Source organism: Plectropomus leopardus, chromosome 17 (genome assembly GCF_026936395.1).
Source record: "Plectropomus leopardus strain MGB_pleo_1.0 chromosome 17, ASM2693639v1, whole genome shotgun sequence".
Classification (NCBI taxonomy): domain Eukaryota; kingdom Metazoa; phylum Chordata; class Actinopteri; order Perciformes; family Serranidae; genus Plectropomus; species Plectropomus leopardus.
Genome location: NC_142192.1, coordinates 30,501,953 through 30,517,485, shown reverse-complemented (window position 1 = coordinate 30,517,485; position 15,533 = coordinate 30,501,953). Strand labels below are relative to the sequence as shown.

Genomic DNA, 15,533 nt, shown 5'->3' with positions numbered 1-15,533 from the left:
CAAAATGACAGAAGGCCAGGGGCCAGTCACAGCGGCCCCATACAGAATTTTAGGACAATTCTAGAATTTAAGACGTTTCTAGGATGTTAGGACATTTCTAAGATTTTGGGACATTCCTCAGACTTTAGGACATTTCTCAGATTAAAGGACTTTCTTTTAAATTTTAGGTAATTTCTTTCATATTTTAGGACATTTCTTTTATATTTTAGGACATTTCTTGAATTTTAGGACATTGTTGGATTTTGGGACATTTCTAGGATTTTAGGATGGCAGATTTTAGGACAGTTCTAGGATTTTAGTACATTTGTCAGAATTTAGGACATTTCTTGAATTTAGGACGTTATTGGATTTTGGGACATTTCTCAGATTTTGGGACATTTTTGTTTCTAGGCTGTTAGCACATTAGGGGCTTAGCTAGGACCTCTTTCGGGGGTGTGGGGGATCCTTCACTGGCACTTTTTTGATAGACAAGCCAGCCATAACAAAGCCAGCCTTTTTTAAATGCAGTTTTATGCACTCTGGCACCCTATGGATACAAAAAATTCAAAAACAATGCCCAGTGTGAATCACTTATTTTTTATCGTGAATATGATTATGATTATGATTATGATTATGGTGGGGGGGCAGATTTGGCCCGTAGGCAGTAGGTTGAGTGTCACTGGTGTACTGGATGTTTAATGTGTTTTCATTTTGACAGACTTGCATGAAGCTCACTTTAGTCTTCTACCGATATCTCATTGCTTTAGTGGATTTTCCCTGAAAGCCTGTCATGACACCAGGTCCTTTGATTGTTTACTGTCTCCAGAGTCCCAGGAATACAAACTGTATATAAAAGAGTGATGCCTGGATAATATTTATGGCATGTATTGCCTGCTCTATTTTGACTCACTGTTGCTATCCTACAGTAATATTGATTTCAGCCACATGAACATCTGGTGTTTCACACACTTGAACAACTAGCATGATTACACAAGAGCAGCCTCATGTTCCTCAATTACTGTGCTGGTCCAGTAAATTATTTTATCACCAGCGTGGCAGTGTGTAATTTTAAACGTGCATGACCCAAACTAATGGCTGACCTCTCCTGATAAGTCTAATGATGTCTGGAGATTTTTTTGGTCCACGCCGTTAACGCTGTAACACTGTGAACCCGGTGGAGAGGTTGTTTTTTTTTTTTTACATTAATGCTCTACAACAGTTGTTTCCACAAATTCAACCCAACTCTCTGGTTGCTTTCAGAGAAATAAGCAGCAAAAATGTTTTTTATGTGTTCAAATGACAATCTGCAGACTTTTGAGACGATGGCAAATAATTGGTTATCGCCACACCAAGAAAAAATAAAGCTTTCGTCCAATATCAACTGTTGGATTAGCAATCAGTCAAATCTCAATGTAGAGTGAATATTTACACTTCTGTCACAGGCTAGAGATTTAAGAGTGTTGAATAAAAGGATATATTTCTCCCCTTCGTGGGTTGTTTCTTTTGGACAGTCATCAGGACATGTTGAGTGGCAGTGAAGCATTTGGTGTTTATCCAAAAAAAGGGTAAAAAGTATTTGGAAAACCAGGGAAAAAATATAACACTAAGTTTGTATCTCTCAAAAGACAGTGTAATTACTTACTGAGCCCTAGAGAGATTAAAATGGGCTGACAACCAGCAACTTCATGGCAAGGTTGATTACCAGGCCTGTGTTGATATGTTTTTATTAATTTATTTGAAGCCTGATGTCCTCTGTAATTTTTCCTTTAAAATAGAGCCTAAAATTTATGAAAAAAAAAATCACTGGTCAACAGTCTCCTTGTTTATGGAAGACCTTTGCAATTTCATTATAACAAAAAGCAATTTGATTATCATTTCCATGTGCAATTCAAGGTGTAAATGTTCTTTATTTTTTGTTGTTAGGTTTTGTGTCTTTTTATACTGTTTATAATGTTTTGCTTTATTTATCTTGTACATACCTGGTTTGATATCCCTTCGCTGTAGTAACTGCAAATTTCCTCATTGTGGGACTAATAAAGGATTACTTTATTTTATCTTATCTTGTCTGCTGTGTCTTCTTGAATCTTGAGTCTACATTCAAATTGCTAGTCATATCACAGTACTTATTGTGCTAAGTTTCTATAAGTAAGTGTACTATTTGTATCTGGGATTATTCATTATTATATGTGTATTGTTCTGGAAGTTCATGGTGAGGTTTTATTCTTAAGTGTTCAGAGTATTCGGAAAACATCTCAGGATACCTCAAACAAGTTTCTTTTTAATGACAAATGGTTTACAACTGCAAGTGTTAAATTTGTCAAATTAAACAGTGTCAAGAAGGGGATCGCTCATTTTAGAAAATAATGAGTCAACTTTGTCAGCTTCCCCGTGTTCTCTCAGTGTTTCCTTCCTTCAGTCTGTGCCAAAGATCCTGTGAAGGCGATAATTCCTTTTATTTGGGAACCCGTTAAGATAATGTAAATTAATGCACCACTACCCTCAACTTTCCACCTCTTCACCCTCCTTTACTCCCTCTTTTTCTGTCACTTAGCATTCAGCGTGAAAGCACAGAACCCAAAACTCACCTCTAAAGGTCTGACACAAAGTTTGAGAGCTTTTTAATTTGTGAGTTTCATTTGAAAATAGTCTACATTACATTGCTTTTTTGTGTCTGTGCGCTGTTGGGTAAATGCACTTTAAATAGATGGTTTATATTTGTATTGGCTGACTCACCACCTGAATAAATTACTGACTGAATACATACAACTCTAAATTACTGCAAACTCCTGGTCGTATTAATGGTATAAACTGAGCTACTATGGCCTCTGAGTAGATTGATTTTTTTTCCCACTTTGCATATTTTCAATTTACACACACACACTTAAATGCAGGCATGTTTTTCATAATTGGCTTTGGTGTACAGTTTTGAGACTTGCCTGGGTGAAAAGTAATAATACTACTGTGCAAATCGGTATTCATACATATTTATTTATATGTAATGGAGAGGTGTGCATGAGGTGTAGACCTCAAAAAATTAATTTGTTTTTTTTTTTGCATTAACTATTACACAAAAAAAGAACAATTTGTAAGCACCTTTCCAAATGTCTGATACTGTTATGTAGGGGCTCAGAATGAATAGATAAAGATGATTTAAAAGGACAATGGAAACACATTTTGTAATGCTGTTAATCAGGGCCCAAGCATCCGACTGATGCAAGGACCCTAGTGAAATTGGTCCATTTATTTTTACTATTTGGAAAAATTAATTTCATTTTTGAGGTGCTTAAAGTGCTTGAAAAGTCTCAAAGCTTTGCACACATATCAGAACTGGTAAAAATTTGACATTTTGTGCGTTTTATGCTCAGATGTGACAAACAAACAAATGTGTCTTTGAAGCTCCCCTGAAGACCTTGGCAATGCTAGATTGCGAAGCTGTAGGGTTTTTGTCGAACAGCTTGGCTGTGAAGAGGCATCAAATTTCAATATTTTACCACCAAACAGGAAGTGGCTTATAACTCCACTGCACATGGCCAAATCTGAACCAAACTTCACATTTCTTCACAACCAGACGACATCTACATGCCAATATTTACTCAGTTATAGCACCACCAACTACCAACAGGAAATGACATGTTTTTGATGTATGCCTTTGATTTATTTAATTACATCAATACTTTATTCAACTTAACTATAACAGTACTTTATTTAACCATTTACTTTAATTTATTTAACATTATAGCAGTTTTATTTAACATTATTATAACAGTAGTTTGTTACTTTACTTTATGGAAGTAACTAATATATTTGTAACTGTAATTCATTTAATCATTTTGTATTTTAGTAGCTGACAGTATTTCAGAGGAGATTTCAAAATATCGAGATTTGTATCGTTTATCAAAATAGCCAAAAAATATAATAATATATGTAAAATATTGTAATACTATTTTAAAGACACATTGCCCGGCCCTATTGCATATTCAATTTAAATTTTGTTTTTTCAAAGGTCTTTTTTTTCTGAAAAAGTAACAAAAAATTTCACAATATGGGAACATTCCTACAGATACAAGAAATAAGATTAAATGTTTAAAATATATATGGTGTTAAAATATATATACATATATATATATATATATATATATATATATATATGATGTTGTCGAACTGTCCTTTATACTGCGTAATCACTCTGATCAAAGCAGACATCCAACAGAAATATATCCTAAAGAAATGTCACAACAGCAATTTTGCATGGACAATAAACCATACAAGGCAGTCTGAAAGCACCCACTGAGTTGTTTGTATTGATCAATAAACCTATCACGCTGCTGCAGATATAATATCATAGCCACTGTGAGCTATGGTGCAATAAAGCTCTTATTCACTGACCCTTTAACTGGGCTGTGCAGATAATAATCCCTCCACTGACCAGAGGAGGGCAGCGTGGTTTGAGTTCACGCTCCCTATCAGCTCCTCGCTGGCCTCTGCTGACAGCACACAGCTGCAGGCAGACACGCCAAATGAAAAAAGAGCATCCACTGACACATTAGTCATTTACCACATACACACACAAACACCTGCACACGTACAGTATATAATCCACAGCCTCATATGTGACATCCGCCTACAAACAGTGACACAGCTGTGATTAAAATCACCACGATACATAATAATAGCCTTCCATGCGTCATACTTATCTTCATCACACACAAACACGCTCCCCCGTCTCCCGCAGGTGTGATTGAAAACCCTGTATTGTGGCGAGCTCAGTTTGACCCGAGACCCCTGCCGTTCCTGTGAAAGCTATGAGCTCATTTAACATTGTTTGAAGCATCAAGCAGCTGATGGGGTTTGGTGGCTCGAGATGTACAGCAAATGTACCATGAATGATAGGAAGATCACAGACGATGATGGCTTTTCAATGCAGAGAGTCCCTGAGACCCACAGGTGGTTTCTTGAAAGGGTCCCCAGTAAAAAGTGTATTTTTTTGTTACAAACTATGGTGTTAAACTAGTGTTTGATGTGATATAGTAAGAGTTACAGTTAAAGCTTGTTTTGTGGAGGTGGATTTTAAGGTTGACTTATATTGCTGAAGGTAAACAGAAGGAGTTTGTTTTTGTTTAGGATTCATTTATGTCCTTCTTGGCCAACGACGCTTCTATATCACTGACTGAAAGGAAAATAATATATAGATAACAATGGATAATATGAAAGTACTGATCCTAGCTTTTCTTTTTATTTTGTTTTATTATTATTAGTATTATGTATTGTTACTGTCATTTTTCACGTATTTATTAACTCATTTTTTACTGTTTTCTTTTGCTTTTATTATAGAAGAGATTATAGAGAGTACCAGAACCTCACTCGAGTGATGTTTATATATTTATGTAGGTTAAAAATGCATCTAAAAATTGAACAAAATCTCAAAACTGAAAACTTAATTTACAAAAAGTAAACCTTGTTCATCTTTCTCAAGTTTTTCTTCCTCTTCTTTCTATAAATAATAATGTAAAACTGTACATCTGATTTTGGGCACGTGGGTCTATGCATATATGTTTAGTTAATTAGAGTAAAGGATTAAATTAATAGGGAAGCTGGATAATTAATATTCAATGACTTATGAAGAAGAGATGGGATTACATAACTTTGTACTTTTTCTCGCTCATTTTCGAATATAAGTCACCACATGTTTGACCATTTCTTTTGAGTCAATACAGCATTTTTTGCACCATCTTATATCACCATATATCTTATATATTCAAGAATCCAGGTCAATTCACCTAAAACTATAATAAAACAATTCTGTAAAACTGTGCGAGCAGATGTCAGATCTCTGCAGAGATACTGAACAAAAGAACCAACACATTCCCAGAAGCTTGATGATAACATCCAAAACACACTACTCTCAGTGGTATCTGCGACATGAAACTCCCAAAATATTTCAGTTTAACACACAAATATGGCCAAAATACACAGAGCTGCCTATCACGCCTCAGCCTCATCAAGAGGAAAAATCATAACACTCCACACATGATTTCAACACAGATTTGTTGTTTACAATGTAGCATTTTCAGACAAAAAAAGAGAGTGCATCTCCTTTACTATAATTAGAACAACAGAGTCTAGATGAAAAACTACACACCCTGACCTGAGGTACACCAGTTAATATGGGCATGGGATTCAACATACTTAGAAACTTACAATGATTTCTAGCTACAAGTTTTCTTTTGGCAACATTTTCAAAAAACAGTACAGATGATAATTTTAGCAGCGTGTTAAAGCTGCTCTACGCTGTGAAGAGAGCTGTTGGTTTGTGATCTTGCAGGGAATTTTTTTTTTTATTCTCACTCTTGCTAATTCCAAAGATTGCCAACCTTATAGAGAACAGTCTTTGCAAGTTGTCTTAAACAGAAAAAGGCTTGTGGATACTTCTGACAGCAGAGAATCTCGTGGTTTCACTGTGTTTTTATCAGTAAAGTCAACATCATTATCCCTGAGCTGAGAACTCTAAATGTTTTGTCTTACGATTGCAAAAAACAAAAAGACAAGTGGGGTAGGGATTTTTATTTGTTCAAAGGAGCCAATCTTATTAGTTTTAGATTTCAGTAGGCTCTTGAGAGTGACAGAAAAAAAGCATTTGCTATCAAAAGCCAAACCTTGAACCAGATCGCTTGGGGAGGGCTGGTGACAAATGCCGAAACGAATGCAGCCTCCTTTTCTTTATTCCAGTATTATATTTTGTTTTGACTACTTATTTTGAATTCTGTTTTTTTCTGCACACATATAATCTTTTTCCCTGACGACTCATACTGCTGCCAGGAATCAATTCCATCATTCAGTTTAGTAATCAACGAGCTCCATCACCACACCTCAAAAGTCATTTCTCAGCTATGGGCTGCAGATTAACCCTTTGGCTCACCTGTTGGAGCGGGCATCCCATGAGGAAGGGCTGTGTCCTCGTCACAGTGGCCGTGTGTTCGACTCCAACCTGCTGCCATTTGTTGCGTGTCATCCCTTCTCTCTGCCCCTGTCACGCTAAAGCTTTCCTATACAAATAAAGGAAAAAAGCAAGAAATAAACAAATAAATACATACTATATTCATAATGGTTGTCAATACAATTGTTTAAAAAAAAATACATATGTTTTCGATCATCAGCACTTTTTTTGCTAATTTTCTTGGATCTTTTCATTCATTTCTTGCTTATTTTATGTCTTTTTAAGTTGTTTATGTTCTTCTCTTGTGGCTTTTGCAAGAAATAAAATGAATTTGCTCTGGTTTTAAAGGGTTAAGTATATTTCGAAACTATATGTTCCAGGACACACGGTGCACTTCAGTGCTGCCTCCAGCAGAGGGTGCCAGCTGCAGTGATTTTCCAGTCGGAGAGGGAGGAAGGGGAATCGTTTCTGCACTGCCTCTCCGACTACCTGCCTGAGTGACTTCCTCACTGCTTCAGCCTGACCTAATAAATCACATTACCGGGGCCAGCAGTGTAATTACTGGCCAGCTGTCATGCCTTGTTTTTTAACTCTGGGCTGGACTGTGTGGACTGGACTAAACTGGACTGGACTAGGGCAGAATCAGCAGAGTGGAATGGACAGAAATCCAACACAGTGGACTGACCTGGACTCAGGTGAGTTAGGTGACAATAAAGAAAGAATGAGATGGAAGTGCCGCTGTCCAGTTTAACACTGACGGGGCTCTACAACCGAGATGACAACTCTACTGTGCTGAAAGAGGCTATTAAGTGTCATTTGTCTGTGGAAGACGAAAACACAGACCTACTTCTGCATCTCAAATCTCAGATAAATGCTGCCTTCGTGTGCTCCTTGGGAAAATCATATTTAGCATATTTACAAGCTACGAACACAAGAAAATGGGAAATTTAGATGAAAAGTTGCCGAGTTCTGATGTTTGCATGACATTTCATGGCAGCAGAAATGGAAGAAAGCTTGGAAACAGCGTCAACAACTGACAGAAAAAGATCAGAATTTTTAGTTTTTTTTTTTTACTTGTATCATTTACTTGTAGTAGTTGCACATTTCAGTATATGCATCTATTAGCTGTAGCTAGCAAGCACATTTTAAATATAAAGGTGGGCATACTAACACTGATAAAAACGTTATTTTATGACACGAGTTGCCAATTTGATATCATAAATGCATAGACATGTATTATATATCAGTTTAATATTTTAATATTAGTTTCTGATCTGAAAGTGTAATATGGTCTTAATGTTAACTGCAGCCCATGTAGAGTGGCCTTGGTTAAATATAAAAATATATAGAAATATAATATATAATATATAAAATATATTAAAAAATAAATAATTTATAGAACTGTATATAAATTGGAAACAGCTATCAACATCTTTTTTAAACGCTCTTAGCATCAAAATGAAATCTTCGTTGTAGCTTCCATGTCGTTCCCACTTCATGACCTCAGAGCTGATGAACACAATAAAGTCAGAAGATCGACATCCCCACTAGATATGCAGCTTATTTAAAGATTTAGCCTTATGCCATGCAAGATGCTCCAAACTAACATGGTGCAACATTTTACCTCCAAGCTAATTACAAGTCAAAAAAACATAGAAGTAAAAAAAAAACAAAAAACTTTGATCATCTAGCAAGAGAAAAGCCACGATAAAACCATACATCAGCGCTATCTGAAATGTACAGTTTGTGTTGTCATTACTCAAGATCGCAGACTTAAGCAAACAAACAGTTAACCTGCAAATGACTTGCCTTAGCTAGCTTGACTTTGTACTGGCCTGTCAACCCAAAAATGTTGTTGTACATTTCTGCATACTACTAATCCATTAAATGTGTGTATTATTATGTAGTGTGCATGTTGAAACACTGTGGTTAGGTTAGGTTATGGTAAGAAAATGTTATGTTAAGTTGTGTGTGTGTGTGTGTGGGAGGGGGGGGGCATTTAACGCAGGTGTGAATGCCTAAAAAGCTACTGGAAACACAGCAATTAATCAAAAAACAATTACTCAAAAAATTACAATTATTTGCTTGTTGGTCTCAAACAGTAGCATGCAGCTTGGCAGTCATTTCACGCAATCCATCGTCCCTTAATGACATCTTACTTTTTCCAGCAGCTGACGCTGAAGTGGTTGACCTACACACACTGCACTCAGTAGGCAAGATTGGACCAACCACGACTTTTCCAATTACAAAAGAGAAGGTCAAAGGACATAGAAAGATCACCTCCTGGGGTACAAATCACATTACAAGGCAGGACAAGCTTATATACATATTTCAACAGATACCTCTGTAACACAACACATAAAACCTCCGTAACTGTTACTTCTCCATCTTAGCCACACTGCACCTTTAAGCCAGCAGATACAGCTTTTAAGGTATGTGTATGCACACATTTTTACTTTCCCATGACACAGTGACCACAACATGGAGTATCAGAGGCTTTGACAGCTTTGTTAAAACTCATTTTATGTTTTATTTTTCCCTGCTGCATCCTGTTAATGTGGTAGTTGTGATGACTCAGCTGCCTCAAACACCAACAGAGATACTGAGGCAGGTAGAAAGAGTCACAGAGAGGTGAGAGCAAAATTACAGTTTATTACAACTTGGGTCGTATATTCACACAGACAGTGTGGGCTGTAATTTTGCTGTTTGGTTTGTTTTACCTCTATGATCGTCTGACTTCTTGTGTTTGTGGCCCCGTTGGCTCTCTTTGTAGCAATGCGATTGTATTCTGGGATCTCAGCAATTACGCTGGTGAGAACAATGAAACCTCAGCTGATGAAAACAAGACCTAGGTTCAAATAAAGTGTAGTTTCTCTTGGTTGAAAATAGCCTTCCTGCTCAGACTGCACTAATTTAAACTGAAATAATAGACGGACCTGCCATCAGGTTTAGGTGAATCCCCTTCAAGAAGGGATACCCAACCTGCTTTGCTTAGCGGCCACTTTTGCAAAATATCAGTCACAGTAACGCTGTACATGTTACTAGGATTTTAGGATTTGGGGACATTTCTGGGATTTCTGGGATGTTTCTTGAATTTTAGGACTTTTCTATGATTTTTGGGAAGCTTCTATGATTTTAGGACAATCCCAGAATTTAGGACAATTCTAGGATTTCTGGACATTTCTCGGAATGTAGAACTTTTCTGGGATTTTAGGACATTCCCACATTGTAGGATATTTCTAGGATTTTAGAACATATTTAGGATTTTAGGACATTTTTTAGGATTTTAGGACATTTCTGGCATTTCAGAACATTTTCAAGATTTCAGGACATTTCTCAAATTTCAGGACATTACTAGGACTTTAAGATGTAAGACATTAGCGGCTTGGCTAGGAGCTCTGTCAGGGGGTGCGGCGGATCCTCCTCTGTTTTATGCACTCTGGCAACCTTACATATACAAGTCCCAGTGTGAACAACTTTATTTTCACAGCCACCCAGCATCCAGGGGCCAGATTTGGCCCACAGACCATACATTGAGTATCACTGTCCTGGATGGAATTTTCTGTTATGGATGCTTCTGATGCTCATTTCTCAAACTGGAGCTGAAACAAGAAGGTGTGCAGCTGCAAGAACAGACTAAACTATGTTTGATAACATCACAAATTTGAACGTCATGCTTCTTATTTACTATGAAAAAGTCTTCTGTAAACTGAAAAGCAGCAACTACAAGAAGATATATGCAAAAGCAGTGATGAAAAGGAAGCTTGTCATGTTTCAAATATCTGAAAAAGTTTCAATGTAACTATAATGGCACAGACAAACAGCCCCGCTTCTACCCGTGGTTTGGCTCATCAAATTATTGATTTTGAAAATCTAGCTATGATCGAGCTATGACAGCCCACTCAGTCCTCAATTTGTCCAGTCACAGCAAAGCATTCCTGCTGATGTCTCAATTTAAGAAGAGAGAACACTCGTACTTGATATGATTTCTATCCCAAATGGTTGCCCACTGAGCCTTTCCAGACCAAGACGAGAGAAGTGTGTCTGCCATCGCAGCGCCCTAATTACAAGGAGCTACTGTCACTTCAATCCACAACTGATGATTCAAATATGCAGCGGTTCAGACAGCAGAGACATACTGAGACCAGGACTTTAAGACCTTGAAGGGGGGGGACAATAAACTTCTTTTAATCTGACCTCATGGTGTGGTAATGAAGTCTGAGCTGGCTACCTAATATCGGCATCTGCAGGGGGGCAAGAGCGAGAGAGACAGCATGCGTATGTGTCTGTCTGTGTGTGTGTGTGTGTGTGTGTGTGTGTGTGTGTGTGTGGAGGTGAAGCCTTGGCTGATGACAGTCAGCAGGAGATCCAGCATCCCCCCCCGAGCCCGACTCCATCAGAGAGAGGAGAGGAGACGAAAAGCGAGGATGATGATGGAGGGGGGTGAAAATATGATTCTTCGACTTTGTGTGTGTGTGTGTGTGTGTGTGTGTGTGTGTGTGTGTGTGTGTGTGTGTGTGTGTGTGTGTGTGTGTGAATGAGAGAGAAGTACAAAAAAGAGAATAAATGCTTTTGTATGTCAATCATGATTCTCTAACCCTGAATATATGTATGTAAAACAGATAAATACCATGTTATCATGTGGGCCTTGTCTCTATGTTAGTCTGTCAGTGTGTGTGTGTGTGTGTGTGTGTGTGTGTGTGTGTGTGTGTGTGTGTTTGGGCATATTTTCTCTTCAGAAAAGAACATCATGTTCTCCTTGTCAAAAATGACAAAAAAAAATCTGCCTCCCAAAACAAAAAACGTAAGCATTTTCTGATCTGATTTATGCATGGCTGAAGTTTGTTAAGTTACAGGCACAACATTAGGGCTGCAACCAACAATTATTTTCATTGCCGATTAATCTGACAATTATTTTCTTGATTACTTGATTCATTTTTGTGGTTTATAAAAAAAAATGTGGATCAGTGTTTCCCAAAGCCCATATGACGTCCGTAAGCGTCTGGTGGTCCACAACCCAAAGATGTTCCATTTACTGTCGTAGAGGAGTAAAGAAAGCAGAAAATATTCACATATAACAAGCTGGAATCAGAGAATTTTTACTTTTTGTTTCTAAGACAATATAGTAGTACTTATACTTATAGTAATTAACTAATTACAAAATGCGCTAAAATATGCTTGCCCAATGGAAATGTGTACTATCAGCATTCACACCTGCGTTAAATGCCTCTGCAGTTGACACGGGTATTTATCGCCTCTGGCTCCGATCGACACTGATGAGAACACAACAATCAGGTAAACGTGGTAATAACAGCTCCTTCACCGGTGATATGTAATGACGTGTTGACACTTATTACCATCATCTCCTCCTAAGCAGCACTTCTCTTCGTTTGTAGTTTGTAGGAAAAGCACATGCTCGACTCAAACCCTCGTTTTATAAATCAGCACTTTTGAAAGAAGCTTTAACAGTAGGATAAAAAAAACAGAAAAATTTTAATTTTTAAACATAAAGCAACTGAACAAGGACGACAGGTGAGTGTTTTTTTTTTTCGGTTTCAACAGATGCTGCCATTTTTGGGGGTGTTCCATAGTCTTGAAAACAAAGAAGGAAGAAAGAAAGGATGTAAAAAGAAAGAAAACTGGAGATGGAAATGGGAAACAAACGTTTAAAGATCTGTTTGTCCTCGTAAATGAATGGATTCCAATCTGAATGGGCGCAGTCAGAAATCGAGCCACTGTCTGAATGATAAACACACAGTCAGAATGGGCTGAGGTGAACTGAGTCTTCATAGTTTTTGTATTTTGGTAAGCTTTGGTGCAGACAACATTGACTTTTGGAAGAAAAATCCCTGTGAAGTTCTTCACACAAAAGAAGCCACCTGCAAACATCTATTGGCAGATAACGATTTTAAACTTTCAGGGAGTTATAGCAGCATCAAATCAATACCACTTCAAGTTTTCTATACTGTTTATTGTACAAAACTGGATGAGAATGGATCTGAGATTTTCTCTTGTGAATGTGGTGGATGGTATAAAAACACTCCCTATACAAAAAGATGCCAGTTTGAAGCAACATCAACAATAACAGCAGTGTCGATGTGTGACAGAGATGACTCATCATCTACTAGCTGCTGAAAAACGCACAGCAGAGCAGCTGTTTTTTAAAAATGAATGTTCCCCCAAAATTAATAATCTCAAAGGGCAGCTCTGCCTGTAAGGTGTCGCTGCCATACACCACCGCAGCAATTAAAACATGTTAATTAATGGACGAGTTAACGAGCTGCGAGTTTCATAACAGGGTCGTTAAGAGGCGTAACCCCTGATGGTGAAAACTAAAAAGTTCCCTGTCTCGTCTCTGAGATTGCTGTTTTAGTGTGTGTTTGCTTGTGTGTGCGGGTTACAGGGTGTAAAGGTCGTTAGGGTAATAAGACGGCCACCTTGTACACGCTGCATCACACGCGGTCGCCCCCACCTGGAGCAGCAGATGGCGGCCGCTCGTAGTGACACCTGACAGATGGTAAAGTGTTGTGGGCTCTCACCAGCCGAGGGCACAGTCTGAAGCTGCAAAATGCTCATTTCTCTGTCTGTCAGCTCGAGTTTTTAAATGTCATATTTCACAAAGGTGGACTGATTAATGAGGTGTTTCACTCACTGGTTCAACACTTTTTTGTGATGACCATGAAGCAGAAATGTGTGAGTGTGTAAACATCCTACGGGAAAGTCCAAAGTCTCTAAAAAGTCATAATGAGGATATAGGAATGTTTTTGAGTACGATTTATTCTGCATGTGTGGACTCTACAAGCAATAAAATATGGTCTCTGCACACCCTCATGATAAAAACTCTCTAACTAGAGCCACTAAAGAAAATAAATCTCATCATTGAAAAAGAGAATGAAAACATGGGGTGAAGATTTAGGCCATACAAAAAACATAAAAGTCTTTCCTTTGCGTATTAAAAATAAAATCTGCGTTCAAATGATAACATTATGAAAACAATCCTCGTGTACACAAATCCACAAAATTAAATGAAAACGCTGTAGTATGCATGCAAGGCCAGTAGTTAGCAGTGTAACTTTGTAATGACACACCATAAAAGAACATCATGCAAATGTGCAGAGTGCAGCCGTGATGTCGCTGTTCTCACAGGATTCGCACATCACCACTTTACACGGCGACAGTTGCATTTTCGAAAAAATACACTCTGGAATCTGGTTTCAAAAGTTTGTTTGTTAAGGCTCCCAAAACGCTGTTGAAACAAAAGCCCAAACTGCAACAAAAGGTTCATGTTTCATGCAAGAACCGTTGCCATGTAAACGGTGCCTTAGCAACTATTCTCAAGTTTTTGATCATATCATACAATCTTTACGGGATGCACATTTGTCATGGAAGATTGTTTTGAGATTAAAAGATCATGACAAAAACCTAACTAAAAAAAAAACCAGTAAACTCCTTTCAAGCTACAGTTGGTAACTTTTATAAAATACATTTTTGCCATTTTCTCTCATCGCTACTACTGTATGAATATAGTGACAATTTCAGCAAATATGACCAAAGGCTACTTATATTAATGTTACCAAGTATAGTTTCAATGTCACTAACAAATATTTGTACATATATACAGTATAAATGCCAACACATGGCCAAACACCTCAGTCACTGGTAAATAACCATATAACAATGTGTTGTACTTAATTCAAGTCTTTGCTATAACTGTCTTTTTCTCATCTTTCTTGTCAGAAGGTCACAGGTATGACTTGAAATCACACCAGTCCTTCATGACGGGCTTCTGATTCACAGACAGATGTGCTTTGTGTTACTATGAGACAGAAAACTGAACTCTGTACATGATGAGCACACCAGGACGAGAAGAGTTTGCTGCTGGCTAGTGGCAACACACTGACACTACACCTTTTTTTTAAATCTTTTTTTTTCTCCTACAATTGTGCACTTGTGAATTATGTTTCTGAATGCAAGGATAAAACACAGACACAGACACACGCACACACACAAATACACACACACACAGATACACACAGACACAACGTTTAAAAGCATGCAAACAAATTAATCTGCATAAATTACTTTAAACATTCCCACAAGTAAATCTACACGTAAAGGTCATGAGTTCACAAAAGTTCAGGTTCACATCATCAGCACACACACGCACACACACACACACACACACACACACACACGCACACGCACACGCACACGCACACACACACACACACACACACACACACACACACTGGAGGTCCAGCCTCCAGTCCTGCAGTCTGTCACAGATGTGCCTGAGCCGAGTGGCCGAGGGCTAAAAAACATTCAGCCGCTCAGACATTCAGTCGCTCATCTGGCTGAGCAGGAGGCCCTAAATGGGTCAGAGGCATCACAGACCTGAACACACACATACACACACACTCTCTCTCTCTCTCTCTCTCTCTCTCTCTCTCTCTCTCACACACACACACACACACACACACACACACACACACACACACACACAGAGTAAAGCAGCCATATTTTAGTATTCATAGGTCACATTTCTTTGGAGGTAACCTTGGAAAACATATGCACCTCTCGTCTGCCATTTAAAAAGTTAGGATTTTAAATTATCTTATTA

General features: G+C 37.9%; 1 long non-coding RNA gene across 1 annotated transcript in view; it reads right to left on the bottom strand.

Annotated features, from left to right (window-relative positions):
- LOC148186715 (uncharacterized) overlaps positions 1–15,533 on the bottom strand; it is a 77,378-nt gene that overhangs the window by 49,361 nt on the left and 12,484 nt on the right. Inside the window, exon 2 of the long non-coding RNA XR_015779450.1 lies at positions 6,896–7,022. This is a non-coding gene — a long non-coding RNA (uncharacterized LOC148186715). The remainder of the gene's footprint in view (positions 1–6,895; positions 7,023–15,533) is intronic.